The sequence below is a fragment of the Schistocerca americana genome, chromosome 1, assembly GCF_021461395.2.
Source record: "Schistocerca americana isolate TAMUIC-IGC-003095 chromosome 1, iqSchAmer2.1, whole genome shotgun sequence".
Lineage (NCBI taxonomy): Eukaryota > Metazoa > Arthropoda > Insecta > Orthoptera > Acrididae > Schistocerca > Schistocerca americana.
Genome location: NC_060119.1, coordinates 274,297,618 through 274,319,704, shown reverse-complemented (window position 1 = coordinate 274,319,704; position 22,087 = coordinate 274,297,618). Strand labels below are relative to the sequence as shown.

General features: G+C 41.3%; 1 protein-coding gene across 1 annotated transcript in view; it reads left to right on the top strand.

Moving 5' to 3' along the window:
• The first annotated feature begins 2,477 nt into the window (after positions 1-2,477).
• LOC124591732 (protein PRY1-like) overlaps positions 2,478-22,087 on the top strand; it is a 584,561-nt gene continuing 564,951 nt past the window's right edge. The window contains exon 1 of the mRNA XM_047131786.1: positions 2,478-2,571. The gene's annotated coding sequence lies outside the window, so the exon portion shown is untranslated. The remainder of the gene's footprint in view (positions 2,572-22,087) is intronic.

Genomic DNA, 22,087 nt, shown 5'->3' with positions numbered 1-22,087 from the left:
CCACTATTTAAGTTCCAACCCTCGTATCACTTTACGTATTCATCAGACAGCTACTTTGAGGTCTCCTTCCCTCTCTCTCTTCTTAGTACCCATGGAAGGGCACTTTTCCGCGGCACGGTATTCAGGTCATAGTGTTATGTGGCCGTATTGTCTCACCCTGGGTTCTGGGAGATTTTCATTTATGCCTTATGAGAACGATTTTAAAACTGCGGGTCAAAGCATTCTGGAGAAGTGATTGCATAAATCAGTAACTGAAAACGAAAAAAAAGAGTGTATGGGAATGAAATTTTAAATAGAGTTTATTTTTCATGAAACTCGATCCAAGATGGTGAACATAGCCAAAAAAAAAAAATCCGAAAAGTTGCTAAAAACGGTTCATCTTAAATAAGTAAGCATCTAAAGCTCCGATCGAAAATGTTGAGCGAGAAACTTGAAGGGCTGAAAAAGATCTATCGATTTCTTTTTTATAAGTATGGATTGCTTTCTTACGCATTGTGATGTTTCGAAAAAAAGTTAAGGGTCGGGTTCTCTTTAACACATTAACATCCACGTTCCCATACTTTCTATTTACTGTAAGTATAGCCTACGGTAATTCAAGAAAGTACTTTTTCAAAACGTAAAAACCTTAGTTATTTTTCGAGATGTATCTATTTTTTTAAAAAAATGCGTTCCTGATAATTGGCTACTTATTCTCTGCGGATAGCCCTACACTAACTGTTATAGGTTTATTTTCTTCGCAAAGAGTTGTGTTACCGCGCTATTAAATAGTTTTTACGATATTTTTAATTGTAAGGATCGCAAACGACTTCGAAAAACTTGCACAGTTGGTGGGTGACTTTTTAACTAACTATATCAATTTTTATTTTATGAAAACAAGTGTCGAAGAAACAAATTGCTGATATTTTATCACGAATTTTAAAAAAAGAAATTTTAAGATAACTTATAAAAAATAAATAAATAAAATAAACACTAGTCGATACAGTTAAATTTTACAGCGATGCTCTTGATGGAGGTTTATGTTGAATAGAAATACATTCAAGAAATAAATATAATATGTGTAATCGATGTTCACTATTAGTAACTGAATGATAAAGTGAGGCGTGCAAACACAGAGTGCGTCAGCTCGAGCGGGCGGCGGAGTGGGGGGAACCGGCGCGCGGTCGCCCTGAAAAGTGTAAGTTTTTCGTAGTCGTTTCTCGATCCCTACAACTAATAAAATCGTACGAATTATTTAATAGTATGATCGCACAACTCTCTTCCAGGAAAATAAGCCTAAAACCATTGCTATAGGGGCTATCCTCTGATAAGATCTAGCAAATTCGCGAGAGCGCCTGTTTTTTGTAATCGATATATCTCGAAAAATAATTAATGTTTTTTTTTTTATTTTTCAAACAAGTTTCGTTTTCAACTTCCCGCGGATCTAATTACAGTAAATAGCAAGTATGGGAACGTGAATGTTAACGAGGTAAAGAGAATCCGATGTTTAACTTTTTTTTCGATATATCACGCAGCGTAAGAAAGCAATCCATACTTATAAAAAAGGAATTAATAGATCTTTTTAAGCCCTAATACTTTCTTGTTTAACATTTCTCGCTCGGGGCTATAGATTTTTATTTATTTAAGAAAAACAGTTTTTTTGCAACTTTTCGGAATTTTTAGGCCAAGTTGGCCAACTTGGACTGAGTATCATGAAACTATTTGAAATTTAATTCCCTTTACGCTCATATTTTATGTGTTGAGATGACAATTTTTACAAATTTAACTATGCCGTCACAGAATGCTTGGACTATACCTCCGAATTCATCGCACTATTTGTATTTCAGTGTTACTCCTCGGGCCCTTGATGCTTAGACTTCACTGTCAGACAATAGCACTGGCCTTACAGCTATTTTATAAATTTTGTCTTTGGTTTTTATGGTTTTTTTTGAATTACACAGAATCTCTGAAAGCATATGCGACTTTCTTCAACCAGATATTATTCTTCGAGACGTATGCTTCAACTGTTCCGTTCTCTGATATTACTAATCCCAGATAATTGAAATTTTTACCTCTTGCAAGTGTGACGTTACGAAGCTTCATACGCTGACTAGGGTAAGTAAGAGCAATTTATAACAGGCATCATGGGCGAGAGCGAAAAAAGAATCAGTAATCACAGAGCAGCAAAAGAAAGTGAATCATGAATAATCTTAAAGGTCGTACTGACTGCAAACAAGCCAGACATAGAAAGAGAGCACAACGCAGTCTCCTGCTGCTCCGTACTCAGCCGTAGGCTGTGAAAGGTATCGCAGGGCGGAAGGAGAGGGGAGGGTGTGTTGGGAAGCCTGACCGAGCCAACCCCGGGGGTTCCCCAAACGGTATCGACTGTTTGGGTCATCCCGGGGGCTTCCAGCGTCGGCAGCGGATGGCGCGCTGGACTGGCTGGCTGGCTGTGAGTGTGCTTAATTGTGTCCAGTGGTTCGGTAGCGCTGTGTAGGAGGGGACGCGGACAGCCGCTTTGTACGCCAGTAGCAGGGACGGGCGAACAGCAGCCGTCGCTCCGTCTGCAGACGGCGACCACTTGACTCATAACAGGTATGTGAAAGAGCGTCACTGTTACCTTCTTTCCTTCGTTAGGATGGCGACCTGACTGGGTGACCTGGGAAACCGGGATTCCTCAGGGAAATTAAATTCACTGAAATAATGCGGTAAATATCTGGGAATTCTAAAAGATTCAAGAGAGTTCTGAGAGACTGCTTAAGGAGTAATATTCGTTGACAAAAAGAAATAAGCTGAATCATTTTGCTTCAAATCACTCCGAGATTCTGCTTCCGAAACAGTCGGTTCTGAGGTCGAGTAAAGAAAGGTGAAGAAGTTCACTGAATTAATGTAATCAAATCACACGTTAATTTTATCTAATGATAGTCTTCTTTGTTGCGAGAAGTAACAGTTTACTATAAAGCAAATGTACCTAGGTGATTCAGAAAAAGACAGACATCAAAAGTAAATTGGGAGTATATATTTCATATTTCAATAAGAGGGAGTTGTCTTTTACCAAAATCAAGGTAATTTCAAAGAATGATTGCCTATTGAAGTCGCGGAGTCCAAACGATACATATCGATCATGCGACTCTAGTGCGGGCGTTATGATCAATTGTTTGTGATCGTAATTCTTATCTGTTTTCCGTCGTTCCCTTAAGTTACATACCTCCGCGAATTAAGAGCAAAAAGAGAATTGTTCCCATAGCGTACACATCACATGACCTTTCACATGACGACAACACTGACGACGAGTAAGGTAAGTCATCTCCTTTGTAATGACAAGTATTTTTGTAACGGTCTTCTTTTGTCATTGCTGCAATGACCACCGTAAACATACTCGTAACGCCCGCCACCAGAGTCACATGATCGATTTAGGATCGCACGTTCGATATGTATCGTTTGGACCCCGAAACATCGATAGGCAGTCATTCTTGGAAATTACCAAAATCAATTTTTGGGTTTATGACCTAGTAACCTCCACAAAGCATATGACCAGTGATACACACTGTAATTATTTGGGGACTATTTGAAATTTTTTCTGTCATTGTACCCTTTGGGGACTGTAATGTCAATAAATGGTCAGTGTGTAGTTAGAGGTCATCTGTCATTCAACTATCACTGATTGTATTTTACAATCTGGATCTGGATGTGTAATAGACTCGGCGAAAGTAGTTCCCTGACAGTCGCAGTGAACTTGCAGCTGCTTCGCGCGCCCACGTCGACCAATCACTTAACGCGATTTCGTGTACGTCCCTATGGCAACGCCTCACTGTTGTCATGGTTCTACAGAAGACAATTATTTTGTTTCTTCGGCTGCCGTTCGCGCTTCGCAGTTGAAAGCTGGTCACAGGGCGGCCATCTGCCAGGGAATTTCTTTTGTTGACTCTACTGTAGGACATAAATGTTTTACATGTTTCTTCCACCGAACAAAATGTAACGGAGTACTTAGTGAAGTAGGTCATTCTTTGTGCTTAGTGGAGAACAGGGTGACACTCGTAACTTTGAAATTACGAAACAGCTTATTTCTCACAGGAAGTTACGGTTCAGATTTACTCTGTACATGAATAATTCTTGAATACATGGTTCATTGAGGGTAATATCCATAAACCTGTTGAGTTACTTAGTTTGAAGGTGTATGACAATGAACCGAGCGAGGACAAAGTTGAATATAGTCAGTGTACTAGACTACGCCAAAGTTGCCGATGAGATTACGTCGATAATTATTCTAGGCTTTGTTAGCAGCGTGCAGTGAATATAAGATACATAGGCGAGTGTAATATTTTCTGAGTGTAATATTTTAGTTCTGTGTAAGTACGAGATGGCAATAGAAACAAATTTGTGGTTTAGGCTATTTTATAGCGATCATTGTTGTCGACAAACTACAGGGAATTCATCTGTCGTTATCACCTAGATCCTTAAAACATCTTCGTTCCAGAAATGGTACGTAATTCCTGCTATACACGCTTAAGTTTCTACAGTGTTGGAATTCTTGTGATCCTTATTATGATCTCGATTTATTTAAAAAGAAAACACATTTCAGCGTGCCGGTAGTCCTACCCCACTGCTCTAAAATTCCACAATACACTTCTCTCTTATAAAATGCATCCTTTCGATGTGATGCAAGGTTTTCTTCCCACTTAGCATTCTTGTTACAATCTTGCAGCACTTATTTCATCTGTAAGGGTTAACGCCACTCGCAGTGCACTAACAGGAACGTATATTTTCCTTTTCCCTGCACGATTCTCCAGCAAATTAACATGATTTATTGTACGTACTGCATTTCCGATCCTGCTGTCTCTCTCTCCAGACGTCTCTGCATGTCACTACTTCAAGTACAGAAGAAACCGGAAGCTAGCAAAATCAGTCGCCTGAGCTTGGAATATGAGAAGTCTCAGCCATCACCCTACTCATAACATCTGTTTTGTAACATAAACCGTGTTGATATTCGTCAAAAATATTTTCTTCGATCTTCTAATGACTCGAAAATTTCTAAGCCCATCAAAAGCAACTTTTGTCGAACGTAGCACAATAGTTTTGTTCTCCCAATTTCCGTGAATTCACGTCGGTAATTAATTTAGTCGCAGTGTGAAACAATTACAATTTTAATGTGTAAAGTATAGGGAAGTAAATGAAAGGACTGCTAAGAATCCCTTTAATAATGGTCATCTACTTAGATCAACCGCTGTAGCAAACAGACCGCTCCTCAGACGTGTATTCTGAACTATCTTCAAGTAATAAAAAACCAGCGAAAACGTGCTCCTACGGGAGCACAAAAAAGGCTAATATTCCCCTGTTTTAAAAGACCCTGACTGAAACGTGGGCACCAGCTGCCTCAGTCTATCTTCCTCAGCACCCAGAAACTGATAACGGATAAAAACTTTTGAGATAGGAAGATGGCACTTCTAGATAAATACCTGTAGAATATACTGTTGAAATTTGTGCAATTTGCTGCGGTTATTTAGATTTCACCTCACAACGGATTCTACGTTTTAACGTGAGTATTTCGCGTATAGAAGTAGGATAACTTTGAACCTCTGTATCTCGGAAACAGATAAATATACCAAGAAAAACGTTCAAGATTTTTTTAGATAGGAATCTTAGGAATGTATCGTAAGTAATTCAGCCATTCATTTTCTGCGCGTAGCCGTCTTGGAATCCGCGGCTCTATTTTGGTACCGAGAGACCATATTTTTTGGGTTTTCTCAGGAACCAACCATGAACTAAATGATGCCTCCATAAGCCCGTTAAAGCGCACCATAAAGTACATATAATGCAAAAATAACCAACGTATTTACTGCATTTGCCAAATCTGGAGGAAGTGTGTTATATTCAAACTTTGACCCTGTACAGTATACAAATGGTCTCTAGCCCAAGGGCTATCCAAAACACTTGAACCAACCTGTTACCAATAGAATCCGAGGTATAAGCTCCGGAAAAATCCCATTTTTATGCGCGGTGTTTTTGAACGTGCACACCGATGTTGCATACCCGAGATATTATGTTTACTACACTACTGGCCATTAAAATTGCTACACCAAGAAGAAATGCAGATGATAAACGGGTATTCATTGGACAAATATATTATACTAGAATTGACATGTGATTACATTTTCAATCAATTTGGGTGCATAGATCCTGAGAAATCAGTACCCAGAACAACCACCTCTGGCCGTAGTAACGGCCTTGATACGCCTGGGCATTGAGTCACACAGAGCTTGGATGGCGCGTACAGGTACAGCTGCCCATGCAGCTTCAACACGATACCAAAGTTCATCAAGAGTAGTTGCTCGGCCACCATTGACCAGACGTATTCAGATGGTGAGAGATCTGGAGAATGTGCTGGCCGGGGCAGCAGTCGAACATTTTCTGTATCCAGAAAGGCCCATACAGCACCTGCAACATGCGGTCGTGCATTATCCTGCTTTCGCAGGGATCGAATGAAGGGTAGAGCCACGGGTCGTAACACATCTGAAATGTAACGTCCACTGTTCAATGCGAACAAGAGGTGACCGAGACGTGTAAGCAATGGCACCCCATACCTTCACGCCGGGTGATACGCCAGTATGGCGATGAAGAATACACGTTTCCAATGTGCGTTCACCGCGATGTAGCCAAACACGGATGCGACCATCATCATGCTGTAAAAAGAACCTGGATTCATCCGAAAAAAATGACTTTTTGCCATTCGTGCACCCATTTTCGTCTTTGAGTGCACCATCGCAGGCGCTGCTGTCTGTGATGCAGCGTCAAGGGTACCCGCAGTCATGGTCTCCGAGCTGATAGTCCAGGCTGCTCCAAACGTCGTCGAACTGTTCGTGCAGATGCTTGTTGTGTTGCAAACGTCCCCATCTGTTGACTCAGGGATCGAGACGTGGCTACACGATCCGTTACAGTCATGCGGATAAGATGCCTGTCATCTCGACTGCTAGTGATATGAGGCCGTTGGGATCCAGCACGGCGTTTCGTGTTACCTTCCTGAACCCACCGATTCCATATTCTGCTAACAGTTATTGGATTTCGACCAACGCGAGCAGCAATGTCGCGATACGATAAACCGCAATCGCGATAGGCTACAATCCGACCTCTATCAAAAGTCGGAAACGTGATAGTACGCATTTCTCCTCCTTACACGAGGCATCACAACGTTTCACCAGGCAACGCCGGTCAACTGCTGTTTGTGTATGAGAAATCGGTTGGAAACTTTCCTCATGTCAGCGCGTTGTAGGTGTCGCCACCGGCGCCAACCTAGTGTGAATGCTCTGAAAACCTATTCATTTGCATATCACAGCATCATCTTCCTGTCTGTTAAATTTCGCGTCTGTAGTACGTCATCTTCGTGGTGTAGCAATTTTAGTGGCCAGTAGTGTATTTTACAACTGAATGCAGTATTGAAGTTACGTATGTTGTCAGGTTCCACCCGATGCGACGATTCCATTCTTGAGCGCAATGCTCGTACTTCTGCAGCCTCCACCTTCGGTCTTAGCATATGCTTAAGATATCGAAATATTGTTTAGAAAAATATCATTAAATCTGTTGCAATTCGAAAACATACCATCAGTTAATCACGCCGAGAAAAACATACGAATATTAGGCACATTGTAAATAACAACCTACATTCAGAGACTTTTCTTTTGCTAGTTTAAATGTATCCTACCAATACCGCTTGGATAACAGTTACAGGTACATCATTGCAAGCTGCTTCATCTCGGTGTAAGAGTTCGTCAGTGACGGTGGCTGGCGAGTGACGGAATGCCATTCTCGCGGAACCTATAACCAGATGTCTTCACTGGGTAAGAGACCTGGAGAACATGCGTGCCAAGGCAACAGTCAGTCGAACACTCTGTGTACTGAGATAGGTCAAGACAGCAAGGAACTCATACGGTCTCATACGATCTTGTTCAAGAATAACGTCATGGGGATCTCGAAGATAGGGCACAGCCAGTGAACATAAAACATCGGAAGTGTAGCCACTGTTATCAGAACTGTCGGCTACGCGAAGCAGAGGTGATCAGAGGTGATCGTGTTGCTAAGACGACGACAGCCCATACAGTCATGCATGCAACTGGGCCAATAGGACGAAGGCGAATCAGTCCTGGCAACGCTTGTTACCTTCGAGACCTACACACATACGGAGACGTCTATTCTGCTCTTCTGCAGAGAACTGGGACTCGTCTGGAAAGACGACGTGGTACAACAGCTGTCGCTGGGCGCACCACGGTTGAGGTGCCTGGGTCTTCTGAAGTGTGAAGGAAAGCCGCAACTAAAGTCGTCGTACTGACAGTTCGTGGTGCTCCTTACGTCGTCGCACTTTCCGTGTGGATACTTGGTTGGTTGGTTGTTTTGGGGAAGGAGACCAGACAGCGTGGTCATCGGTCTCATCGGATTAGGGAAGGATGGGGAAGGAAGTCGGCCGTGCCCTTTCAGAGGAACCATCCCGGCATTTGCCTGGAAAGATTTAGGGAAATCACGGAAAACCTAAATCAGGATGGCCGGACGCGGGATGTGGATACTTGTTCCGCAAAGAAGCCGATTAACTGATTCAAGGCATTTCATATAGCTACACCCTCTCGCACGATCGAAGGAACAAAATGTCTTCTTGGCCGCTAGTTCGGTAAGACTTGGGATCTTCCATAGCATTTAGTGTAGCTCTTCTGAACCGACAGATTCCGTATTCTCTAGGTAGTAATTGAATCCCGACGAACGTCAACATCAATATCGCGGATCGAAAAGCACGTTCTAGTAGAAGTATCTCCTTCTCACACAAGACAATGCCACCACTGAAACGGGAGGGACAAAAAGCGGAACATTTGTGGAGAAAGCTATACGGGTGACGACAGTTTGTGCTGTCGAGACGAACCTAACACAAAAACGACAAAGTGCAGAAATTTGCCTGAAGGGTCAGCGACCTGGTTACTTAATCGACATCCAATCGAATGCGCCGTGCGAGTTGGATAACATCTAAGACGGCTTTTTCTGATCTCTCGTGTTGTTGTATGAGCGTCCTAGTGTGTTGTACTCGAGCGGAGCAAGACTATGTAGAACACCTGAAGCATTATGAATACCGTCTTAACTCTCCTCTAATTTTTAGTAATCGCCTAGAAACTTTTCGGACTGCCGGAGTATGATTACTTGCTAGTAAAACACCAGTTGTTGTTGCGGTTTTCAGTCCGAAGATTGGTTTGATGCAGCTCTCTATGCTGTTCTATTCTGTGCGAGTGTCTCCACCTGCGAATAATTACTGCAACCTACATCCTTCTGAATCTGCTAACTGTATTCGCCTCTTGGTCTCCGTCTACAATTTTTACTTCCCCACTTATAACATTATTTGCTTATGGTTCATTTAAAATTTTATAAATTTTTTGCTTTATAATTTTCACGTATTGGTACTATAATTTCTGAAGATGTAAAGTGTGTTATACTATAGTTTTGAAGTTCTGTACATTGTACGTGAGTAATGTATGTAAAATACTATGTTAAATGTTTATTACCTTAAATAATTTTCTGATGACATTTTGTATTTATAATATTTGTGTGTATAAATTGTTCATGGTGATGCAAATTTGACGGTTTAAGAAATGGTCACGCTTAGGAACAGTGTAAGAAATAGCTATTATGTAAAAGCCAGTGTGATTTCGTTTGAAACGAAAGTGGCTTTGGAGAGTGGAAAAGGCGGCAAGGGCGTACTGGCGTGCTACCTAGAGCACGCGCAGGAAGTAAGTGACACAGTCTGTAGGCAGCAGTGATCGAGGTAACACCTTTGTGGAGCAGGACAAGCTTTGCCTGCAAATTTGCACAAAAATGCTTCGGATGAAGACTGCAAACGGCTTATGGGGATAGCTGCGAGTTGTTGGGCTTGTAAAACTGAACGACGCCAAGAAGAGAAGTTGAGCCCATACAGCAAGATACTTGCAGGCCGTACTGTGGTTAGTGTAACCGTCATAATTGTTCGCTATACCCAAGCCTACAGCCACCAGACATGATTTTTTTTTTTATATTTTTACTTTTGTACAGCGTGAAGCATTAATTTAATCCTCCGTGCTGCCACGTTGATGTGTATGTGATAAGTGATAGTGAAGGTTTTGAATCATCTAGGGACATACAGTACCTGCAGTCGGCTATACTGTCAGCACAGTCTATGAGCCAGATGTTTTCCTTCCTTGTAGCAGCCACCAGCCAAGGTCGGAAGCGAGTACCCCACTTCGGCAGCATCCGTGCTTCATGCGCCCGTTCATGTACGTAAATTTGCTTTTCGAATATTGGTGAGGCCGGCCGGTGTGGCCGTGCGGTTAAAGGCGTTTCAGTCTGGAACCGCGTGACCGCTACGGTCGCAGGTTCGAATCCTGCCTCGGGCATGGATGTGTGTGATGTCCTTAGGTTAGTTAGGTTTAATTAGTTCTAAGTTCTAGGCGACTGATGACCTCAGAAGTTGAGTCGCATAGTGCTCAGAGCCATTTTGAATATTGGTGAGGGGTTATTGTTTTGTGACAGGCTTTGGCTCTCATTGTTTTTTATTGTTGTACAACATTTTTACCATGAATTATTTAGTAGAAGTATGCATATAGATCAATGTTTTTCATGCAATCAACATACAATATGATAGGTTACCTATTTCATCTACTCGTATATTGTTACATTCATATCAGCAGTGTAATGCAAATAATTATATCTACTACCTACCTATTTTATGATAACTGCACCTACTATTTATATTTACTTATCTATGTCTATTAGTCTTCACCGTCGTATGTTGTACCTAGGGCGAAACGTGACACTTCCGATGAAGAGATCAGGAGACTTATAGAGAAGTTGGACGCTGACGAGAAGAGGCGGGTTCAAGAAGGGACACTGAGTAGTGAAGAAGCCAATGACGGCTCAGATGTTGAGGATGAAGAACAGTTCGTGGAAGTAAATGAGCGTGACAGCGGTTCAGAGGTTTCTGAAGAGGAAGCACTGAAATGGAGATTGATGAAATGGAGGATTTCTTTTTTTACATCGGAAAAGACAAGGAAACTATTTGGTGCAGCAAATCCCCAGTAAAAGCTGCTTCACGAATATCATCAAAATTTTTCCCCATCCAACGCGGATTTCCAGGCATACTCCATTGATGCATTTCTCAAATTTATAGGCTTGATATTATTAATACAATTATAGACTGTACCAACGCTTTTATTGCGAACAGAAGGGACGAAGTAAAATACTCCAGATATCGGAACTGTAAGGACACTACACGGGATGAGATGATGGGTATTTTGGGTCTTTCATTCCAAGTTGGAGTGAAGCATGGGAATCGTGCGAACTGCAGAGAGCAATGGAAAGATGATGGAACAGGTATGAGGATCACAAGGACGACATTCAGTTACAAGCGCTTCCTGTTCTTACTTCGATCAATGAGGTTTGATTACCAGTGCACGAGAGTGGAGAGAGAAAAGACTGACAGGCTCGCAGCCGTCTGCAATATTTATGACAGGGTTTTGGCCAGCTGTAGGAATAATTACAGTCATGGTGCAGTCACAATTGACGAGATGCTGTCCGCATTTAGAGGGTAGATATGGTTCTGTCCAATATATGCCTAGCAAACCGGCCAATTATGGACTGAAATATTATGCAATATGTGACAGTAAAACATGTTATACATCGAATTTCGAGGTGTAGTGTGGAAAGCAGAGGCCAGGCCCTAGGGATATATCAAATAAACCATACGATATAGTTCAAAGACTTTCTCAAGATATTCAACGTTCCAACAGAAACATTACAATGGACAGCTACTTCACTATTGTGCCATTACGTCAAATCCTTCTTGAGAAAGGATTGACTGTCATTGGTACCCTCAAAGCCAACGAAAGAGAAATCCCTCCTGAATTTATCTCAAAATCATGGGAAATCGGTTCATGTATTTATGGGTATCAGTAAGATAAAACACTTGTTTCCATCCATACCAAGTGTAGGAAATGTGTACTCCTTCTATCGACTATTCATGACCGCAAAGTTACCGATGAAATGACGGGTAAACCACTGATCAACACCGATTATAATTCCACCAAGGAAGGTGTCGATACAGTCAATAAAATGTGCGCTGCTTACTCAAATGCACGGCAAACAAGGAGATGGCCTCTGAGGATTTTTTTCAGTTTTTTGGACCTGGCTGGCATAAATTCACAAGTGCTGTTTCTCCAAAATAATCCCGAATTCACAATACGCTGTCGCGACTTTCTCAGTGAATTAGCGCTCGAACTTTAAGAGGCTCATTTCAAAATAAGGGCTCAGATAGGCACACTTCCAAACTATCTGTTTCTTGTAACATACCGCGAGCCGTCCCAACCAATTGCAGCCCCAGACGCTGCAAAAGGAAATGAACCATGTCATCAGTGTTTACAACTATCACATGTAATGATTGTAAACAATTTGTTCGTAAGAAGCACTCGCGGCATATTGCAACGTGTAAAGATTGTGATACGTTTGAAAATCCTGCATACTAATGTTTTCTATTTAGCTCGATTTTCAAGAGAGAAACTTACGAACGTATAAATTATGTTCAGACGGGTAGTGGTCTATTCAGTTACTGTACTCTTGCTCAACGTTGTTTATTCTGATAATGTTCTCAGCGTAAGCAGCTACCTACTATTTTTCCTGTCAAATTCTGGTTGTATTTTATTATAAGTTTGATTTGTAATCTTGTGAAATTGGCTGTATTCAAAAGGTGTACGTTCTTTCTTTCAAAAGGTTATGTTACCACCGATAACGAAATATATTGTTTTAGTTACTTGCGTTTGATATTTTATAGTTTACTGAGGAACGATTTCTAGTTTACATTGAAGAAATACATTATACTGAAAGGCTGTAATATGCTCAAGAGCCAAATATATAATTCAGTTCGATATCGCGATTTGTTTCTAATGATTTTACCTACCTTACATCGAGAACAGGACTGCTACAAGAGCGAAAAAACCGATTTTCTGGAGGTAGCAGTCAGTGCTACATGCGCCCGCTCTTGCTAGTTTCACAGGTTCGTCCACCGGAGGGTTAAACCGTGTTTTAATAATCATTTTTGAACTTTAAAAAGGCTGGTTCACCCTGTTATTTCATCCTACTCATGCACCTATAAGGGTTCCTTCCTGGTGATTGATTAATCCGAGTATCCTGTTTTACAGACTTATGAAGTGCCAAGTTAATATAAAGAGGCATCATTTAAATTGTTTACGTGTATTCTTAACTATTGCAAAGTATTATAGTAAAAGTTTGCTTACGTAAAATTCAGTCAGAGTGTAGCCAAGTACTAGAATCTGTTAAATGACTATACAGAGTTACTAAACTGGCGATCCCTTGATGTCTCAGAATGTGTCATATCAACCAGTCCCTTCTTTTGGTCCAGTTGTGCCACAAATTTCTTGTCTCCCCAATACTATTCGGCACCTGCATATTAGTTATGTGATCTACCCATCTAATCTTCAACATTCTTCTGTAGCACCAGATTTCTATTATCTTCTTGTCTAAACCGTTTATCGTCCATGTTTCACTTCCATTGGCTACACTACAGACAAATACTTTCAGAAAAGACTCCCTAACAATTAAATGTGTATTGGATATTAATAAATTTCTTTTCTTCAAAAATTCTTTTCTTGCCATTGCCAATATACATTTTATATCCTCTCTAGTTCGACCAACACCAGTTACCTTGCTGCCCAAATAGCAAAAATCATCGACCACTTTAAGTGTCTCGTTTCCTAATCTTGTTTTGCTTTTGTTGACTTTCATCTTATACCCTCCTTTCAAAACAATCACCAGTGGTACAAGGACGACCCATTACGTCCAATATCGGAGAGCCATGGCAGTAGTGTCAATATATAAGGGAAAAATGAATTGAAGTTTGTGTTATGGGAGCACTCAGCTTAGGTAGTTCGTGCAGCAATGTTGACTATTGTGCTGTGGTGTAATGGTTAGCATTACTCCCTAGCAATGAAAAAAGACCCGGACTCGAGGCCCGGCCGCACTACAAATTTTAATTCATTTCGTCTGCTTCGATCATAAACTCCATTCCGTTCAACAGCTCTTCCAAGTCCTTTCTTGTCTCAGACAGAATTACATTGTCACTGTCAAACCCCAAGGTTTTTATTTCTTTTCCCTGAACTTTAATCCCTACTCCAAACTTTCTTTGGTTTCTTTTACTGTTTGTTCAATGTACAGCTTGAATAAGACCCGGGAGAGGCTACAATCCTTCTCAACTACTGATTCCCTTTCATGCCCCTTGACTCTTATAACTGCCGTCTGGTTTATGTGCAAATAGCAAATGGCATCTCACTCCTCTGCTGTCTTCGGGATTTCAAAGAGAGTATTCCAGTCAACATTGTCAAAAGCGTTCTCCAAGTCTACAAACTATAAGCGTAGGTTCCCCTTTCCGTAACCTATCTTCTAAGATAAGTCTTAGGGTCAGTATTGCCTCGCGTATTCCTACACTTCTCCGCGATCCAAACTGATCTTCCCCGAGGTCGGCTTCTAGCAGTTTTTCCATTCTTCTATATACAATTCGTTTTAGTATTTTCCAACCATGACTTATTAAACTCATTGTTTGGTGATTTTCATACCTGTCAGCGACTGCTTTCTTTGGAATTGGAGTTACTACAGTCTTCTTGAAGTTTCAGGGTAGCTCGCTTATCTCATACATTTTGCACACCAAATAGAAGAGTTTTGTCATGGCTGTCTCTGCCAAGGTTTTCAGTAGTTCTGATAGAATACCGTCTACTCCTGGGGCCTTATTTACACTTAGATCTTTCAGGGCTCAGTCAAGTTCTTCTCTTAGTATCATGTCTCCCATCTCATTTTATCTACGTCCACTTCATAATATTGCCTTCAGCAACATTTCCCTTGTATAGACCCTCTATATACTCCTTCCACGTTTCAGCTTTGCTTTTCTTTTCTCCAAACGCCTATTTAATTTCCCTGTAGGTAGTATGTACCTTCCACCTAGTGAAATATGCTTCTAAATCCTTGCATTTGTCCTCTAGCCTTTACTGCTTAGCCATTTTGCACTTCTTGTCAATCCCATTTTTTAAACGTTTGCATTTCCTTTCGCCTGCTTCATTTGCTGTACTTTTATATTTTCTCCTTTTCTCAATTAAATAAAATATCTCTTGTCTTATCCAAGGATTTCTACTAGTCTTTGTCGTTTTACCTATTTAATCCTCTGCTGCCTTCACTATTTCATCTCTTAAAGCTGCCCATTTGTCTTCTGCTGTATTCTTTTCTTTCCCCTCTTCTCTACAACCGGTACCTAATGCTATATCTGAAACTCTCAGCAGATGCTTCGTACATTATACAGTTATAACTAAGTTCTAATATGAGTTGTTTTTTTTCTAGCTTATTGTACAAAGGAAATGCGCAAACAACTCAGGTAGCAACCAATGACCATCACTACGTCATTAAGAGACTGTTTAACAATGAACGTCATTAAGAAGAAAGGAACAAACAAAATTGAGAATACCAAACAAACTAGGATGATGATTGCAGTGATGCCCTGTTGCTGTGATTTCCCTTCAAAGATCCTTCGAGTAACATCCATTGCCGACACGGGAGCTGGTGTCGAGAAACATCTTGTCGAGCAGTGATGTATTGTGGCTATAAGTGCACTTGAAAATGCAGCCGCTAGTACTGGAACGCAACTTAAAACCGGTCATAAGGCTGGCGTGACTGGGCGTACATTAAATGGCTCCCACAAACGTACTGACTTCCGTACACAAGCGAGTGCGGCAGCGCTCTCGCTAACTTCAGCAGCTAAGAAACAGCAGCCACAGTAAGAGAGCAGCGGGTGCGGTTTCGTCTTATACAGTATACCGAGTCACTGCTCACAGAGGCTACGCGAATGAGGATAACTACGGAAGCGCAACCCTACGGCTGCTAAGAGGACAGTCGTTGACTAGCAGTGGTTCACTTCTCACAAACAACCAACATTCAGATGTGGTTTCTTAGTGGGAAACTCGCTGCGTAATTTTTCTTTCTATACAGACTGTGGGCGGTGTTGCACTTACCTACTTTTGGCGGTTGCGCTGAAACGATAATAATCTGCATATCCAAGCTTATCTACTGCATGCCAGTTTGACGTTTTTTGCGTATTCAAAAAATGCCTCTGAGCACTATGGGACTTAACATCTGAGGTCATCAGTCCCCTAGAACTTAGAACTACTTAAACCTAATTAACCTAAGGACATCACACACATCCATGCCCGAGGCGGGATTCGAACCTGCGACCGTAGCTGTCGCGCGGTTCCCGACTGAAGCGCCTAGAAACGCTCGGCCACCGCGGCCTACTTTTGCGTATTGTCTTCATGATGTGTCAGGTTTAATGCCTATATAGCAGAAGATGGATAAAAATTGTTGGAATGGGCACAAGTCACTGTGGTTGACTTATTCGTTAAGGCTTTGAATTATACTCTGGGAAAAGGGACGTAATATACCATTCAGTTTGCTGCTACAACCAACAAAACACCAAAATCAATCTTTCAGTATGCTACGTAGCGCGCCGCTGGTTTGAAACTTCTCCTGACAGGTTAAATCTGTGTACAGCTCGAAATCTTGTCTCTCGTGAGGATTGCTCTTATCAATTGAGCTGTTATCACGCAACACTAACGACTCCCCCTCACAAGTGTAATTCCTGATTTACAGTTTTTTAGCTGTGAGGATGTATGGTGAGTCGTTCTTGTCTAGCTCAGTCGGTAGGATGGTTTGATTATTGTAGATGTGATATTATTGAAATATTATTTCTTTCGTGTCATTAACTAAAGTAAAAAATAAAGATTACCTGCTGTCACAATATTTATCGTGCAGTATGATTTACAAGCAACCACAAAATCCTGACTTGTACCGAACGAAATAATACTCGTCGGCACAGTGCTGGGTAGAAGGAAGAGGCTGAGTTGATACCACAACACATACAAAACAGCAGATCACTTTATTATAACTTTAACAACTGAAATCTTAACTTTAAAACAATTCATGTCCACATTTTATTCCAATTGACAAAAATGTTACATTTTTACAGTTTAAGTTTATTTCTTGTGATTATTTCAATTTGACAAGAGCTTTTTTGCTCAGATGTTTTTTACCTATGGTGTGATTACATGCAAGTACACTGCTTGTACAGTGTTGTTGTTGTGGTCTTCAGTCCTGAGACTGGTTTGATGCAGCTCTCCATGCCACTCTATCCTGTGCAAGCCTCTTCATCTCCCAGTACCTACTGCAACCTACATTCTTCTGAATCTGCTTAGTGTATTCATCTCTTGGTCTCCCTCTACGATTTTTACCCTCCACGTTGCCCTCCAATACTAAATTGGTGATCCCTTGATGCCTCAGAACATGTCCTACCAACCGATCCCTTCTTCTGGTCAAGTTGTGCCACAAACTTCTCTTCTCCCCAATCCTATTCAATACTTCCTCATTAGTTATGTGATCTACCCATCTAATCTTCAGCATTCTTCTGTAGCACCACATTTCGAAAGCTTCTATTCTCTTCTTGTCCAAACTATTTATCGTCCATGTTTCACTTCCATGCATGGCTACACTCCATACAAATACTTTCAGAAATGACTTCCTGATACTTAAATCAATACTCGATGTTAACAAATTTCTCTTCTTCAGAAACGCTTTCGTTGCCATTGCCAGTCTACATTTTATATCCTCTCTACTTCGACCATCATCAGTTATTTTGCTCCCCAAATAGCAAAACTCCTTTACTACTTTAAGTGTCTCATTTCCTAATCTAATTCCCTCAGCATCACCCGACTTAATTTGACTACATTCAATTATCCTCGTGTTGCTTTTGTTGATGTTCATCTTATATCCTCCTTTCAAGACACTGTCCATTCCATTCAACTGCTCTTCCAAGTCCTTTGCTGTCTCTGACAGAATTACAATGTCATCGGCGAACCTCAAACTTTTTATTTCTTCTCCATGAATTTTAATACCTACTCCGAATTTTTCTTTTGTTTCCTTTACTGTTTGCTCAATATACAGATTGAATAACATCGGGGAGAGGCTACAACCCTGTCTTACTCCCTTCCCAACCACTGCTTCCCTTTCATGTCCCTCGACTCTTATAACTGCCATCTGGTTTCTGTACAAATTGTAAATAGCCTTTCGCTCCCAGTATTTTACCCCTGCCACCTTTAGAGTTTGAAAGAGAGCATTCCAGTCAACATTGTCAAAAGCTTTCTCTAAGTCTACAAATGCTAGAAACGTAGGTTTAGGTTTGCCTTTCCTTAATCTTTCTTCTAAGATAAGTCGTAAGGTCAGTATTGCCTCACGTGTTCCAGTGTTTCTGCGGCATCGAAACTGATCTTCCCCGAGGTCGGCTTTTACTAGTTTTTCCATTCGTCTGTAAAGAATTCGTGTTAGTATTTTGCAGCTGTGGCTTGTTACACTGATTGTTCGGTAATTTTCACATCTGTCGACACCTGCTTTCTTTGGGATTGGAATTATTATATTCTTCTTGAAGTCTGAGGGTATTTCGCCTGTTTCACACATCTTGCTCACCAGATGGTAGAGTTTTGTCAGGACTGGTTCTCCCAAGGCCATCAGTAGTTGCAATGGAATGTTGTCTGCTCTCGGGACCTTGTTTCGACTCGTGTCTTTCAGAGCTCTGTCAAACTCTTCACGCAGTATCGTATCTCCCATTTCATCTTCATCTACATCCTCTTTCATTTCCATAATATTGTCCTCAAGTACATCGCCCTTGTATAGACCCTCTATATACTCCTTCCACCTTTCTGCTTTCCCTTCTTTGCTTAGAACTGGGTTTCCATCTGAGCTCTTTATGTTCATGCAAGTGGTTCTCTTATCTCCAAAGGTCTCTTTAATTTTCCTGTAGGCAGTATCCATCTTACCCCTAGTGAGATAAGCCTCTACATCTTTACATTTGTCCTCTAGCCATCCCTGCTTAGCCATTTTGCACTTCCTGTCGACCTCATTTTTGAGACGTTTGTATTCCTTTTTGCCTGCTTCATTTACTGCATTTTTATATTTTCTCCTTTCATCAGTTAAATTCAATATTTCTTCTGTTACCCAAGGATTTCTACTAGTCCTCGTCTTTTTACCTACTTGATCCTCTGCTGCCTTCACTACTTCATCCCTCAAAGCTACCCATTCTTCTTCTACTGTATTTCTTTCCCCCCATTCCTGTCAATTGTTCCCTTATGCTCTCCCTGAAACTCTGTACAACCTCTGGTTCTTTCAGTTTATCCAGGTCCCATCTCCTTAAATTGCCACCTTTTTGCAGTTTCTTCAGTTTTAATCTACAGGTCATAACCAATAGATTGTGGTCAGAGTCCACATCTGCCCCTGGAAATGTCATACAATTTAAAACCTGGTTCCTAAATCTCTGTCTTACCATTATATAATCTATCTGATACCTTTTAGTATCTCCAGGGTTCTTCCATGTATACAACCTTCTTTCATGGTTCTTAAACCATGTGTTAGCTATGATTATGTTGTGCTCTGTGCAAAATTCTACCAGGCGGCTTTCTCTTTCATTTCTTAGCCCCAATCCATATTCACCTACTACGTTTCCTTCTCTCCCTTTTCCTACACTCGAATTCCAGTCACCCATGACTATTAAATTTTCGTCTCCCTTCACTATCTGAATAATTTCTTTTATTTCATCATACATTTCTTCAATTTCTTCGTCATCTGCAGAGCTAGTTGACATATAAACTTGTACTACTGTAGTAGGTGTGGGCTTCGTATCTATCTTGGCCACAATAATGCGTTCACTATGCTGTTTGTAGTAGCTTACCCGCATTCCTATTTTCCTATTCATTATTAAACCTACTCCTGCATTACTCCTATTTGATTTTGTGTTTATAACCCTGTAGTCACCTGACCAGAAGTCTTGTTCCTCCTGCAACCAAACTTCACTAATTCCCACTATATCTAACTTTAACTTATCCATTTCCCTTTTTAAATTTTCTAACCTTCCTGCCCGATTAAGAGATCTGACATTCCACGCTCCGATCCGTAGAACGCCAGTTTTCTTTCTCCTGATAACGACATCCTCTTGAGTAGTTCCCGCCCGGAGATCCGAATGGGGGACTATTTTACCTCCGGAATATTTTACCCAAGAGGACGCCATCATCATTTAATCATACAGTAAAGCTGCATGCCCTCGGGAAAAATTACGGCTGTAGTTTCCCCTTGCTTTTAGCCGTTCGCAGTACCAGCACAGCAAGGCCGTTTTGGTTAGTGTTACAAGGCCAGATCAGTCAATCATCCAGACTGTTGCCCTTGCAACTACTGAAAAGGCTGCTGCCCCTCTTCAGGAACCACACGTTTGTCTGGCCTCTCAACAGATACCCCTCCGTTGTGGTTGCACCTACGGTACGGCTATCTGTATCGCTGAGGCACGCAAGCCTCCCCACCAACGGCAAGGTCCATGGTTCATGGGGGTGGGGGTGGGGGGGGGGCTTGTACAGTATATGGAAGTAATGTACAGTATATGGAAGTAATACTATTAATTATATTGTATTATTGAGCCATGTCATTATATTTTCTAGGTAATCCTATGTAATTTTTATTCTGATGAAGACCGTCTTAGAGCTGTCGAAACCATGGCCAGTTTGACAACAATTTTATGCAGCCGAGGTGACTATGTAAGTGGGCTGCTTCTGTGTTGGCAGCGGTGTGTAGCGCTTTGCATTGGATCTCTTACTACGCTTTCTCTGTAAGAGACTGTGGCTGGTTGGACTCGTTGTTGGAAGTTAATCGTCAGTAGTGTTGGGCAGTTGGAAGTTAGTCGCCAGCAGTGATGGAAGTACTGTTGTGTAGTTGGAGGTGAACATCCAACAGTGATGTATACTAAATGTGAGAAGTTAGCATTGATGGAGGGTAGAGGTCTGAAGCGTTAGCGCAGGCTAACGATCTGTACACGCTCGACTTGGAGATTGAATATTATTCATGATTATATACCTTTGTGCTAGATTTCAATGACGATTTACATTCGTGTCTGAACTGGATGTCACATTATTAAGGTAAAAGAAATACATTATTTGGTTTGCAACAAAATCTTTCCTTTGCTTACCATATCCCTATTAGTAGTTAGTGACTTCAGTAGTTGGAATATTTTATTTAGCTGGCAGTACTGCAGTAGTTCGCGTAATGAAGATTTTTGTGAGGTAAGTGCTTAATGAAATGTATAGGTTATTGTCAAGATTGCTTCTTATTCAGGACCATTCTTTTGTATTAATTATTTGAAGTTAGGTCGTAATTTTCTGAGCAGTCAGATTGCGTTGCGCTAGAATATTATGGGTCAGTGTTGACATGATAAGAAAAACCAAAGAGAAAGTAGGCTCAGTACGTTCAGTTTTACTGAGCTGTTCTAAACAACGTAGAAGTTTCATCTTATCAGTCATTCAGCAATTTAAGTACAGTTTCACACATTTAAATAAAGAAGTTTCAACTATACGTACAATATGTAATTAGGTTAAAGCACGATTGCTGGACTTCAACCTATAACAATGTTTAAAATTTCAACATAACGTATCACCTTGCACTGTATAAGATAGTAGTTTCTGCTCTCAGTGTACAGAACGATGGTTCAAATGGGTCTGAGCACAATGGGACTTAACATCTGAGGTCATTAGTCCCCTAGGCCTTAGAACCACTTAAACCTAACTAACCTAAGGACATCACACACATCCATGCCCGAGGCAGGATTCGAACCTGCGGGCGTAGCAGTCGCGCGGTTCCGGACTGAAGCGCCTAGAACCGCTCGGCCACCGCGGCCGGCTCTCAGTATACATTTGACCATAATTTTTACTATGTAGTTACTGTCTAACATAGCTGTCGCACTGCTGGCTATAGTGAGACGATGCTCTCGTCTTCGCCAATGATTGCAGATTGGTGTGAGCGGCACCCTGTTCTGACGTAACCAAGGATGTTGCAGCGGTAGCGTATGGAAACTCTTGAGGACGTGTCTACGCCGATGTCCCTCATTCATCGTTGCGTTGTTAACATGCCTAAGAAAATTAAGTACCTACAGTCGTCGGCTGAGTGCATAAATACAACACAATTTGCGCGAACTTGTTACAGG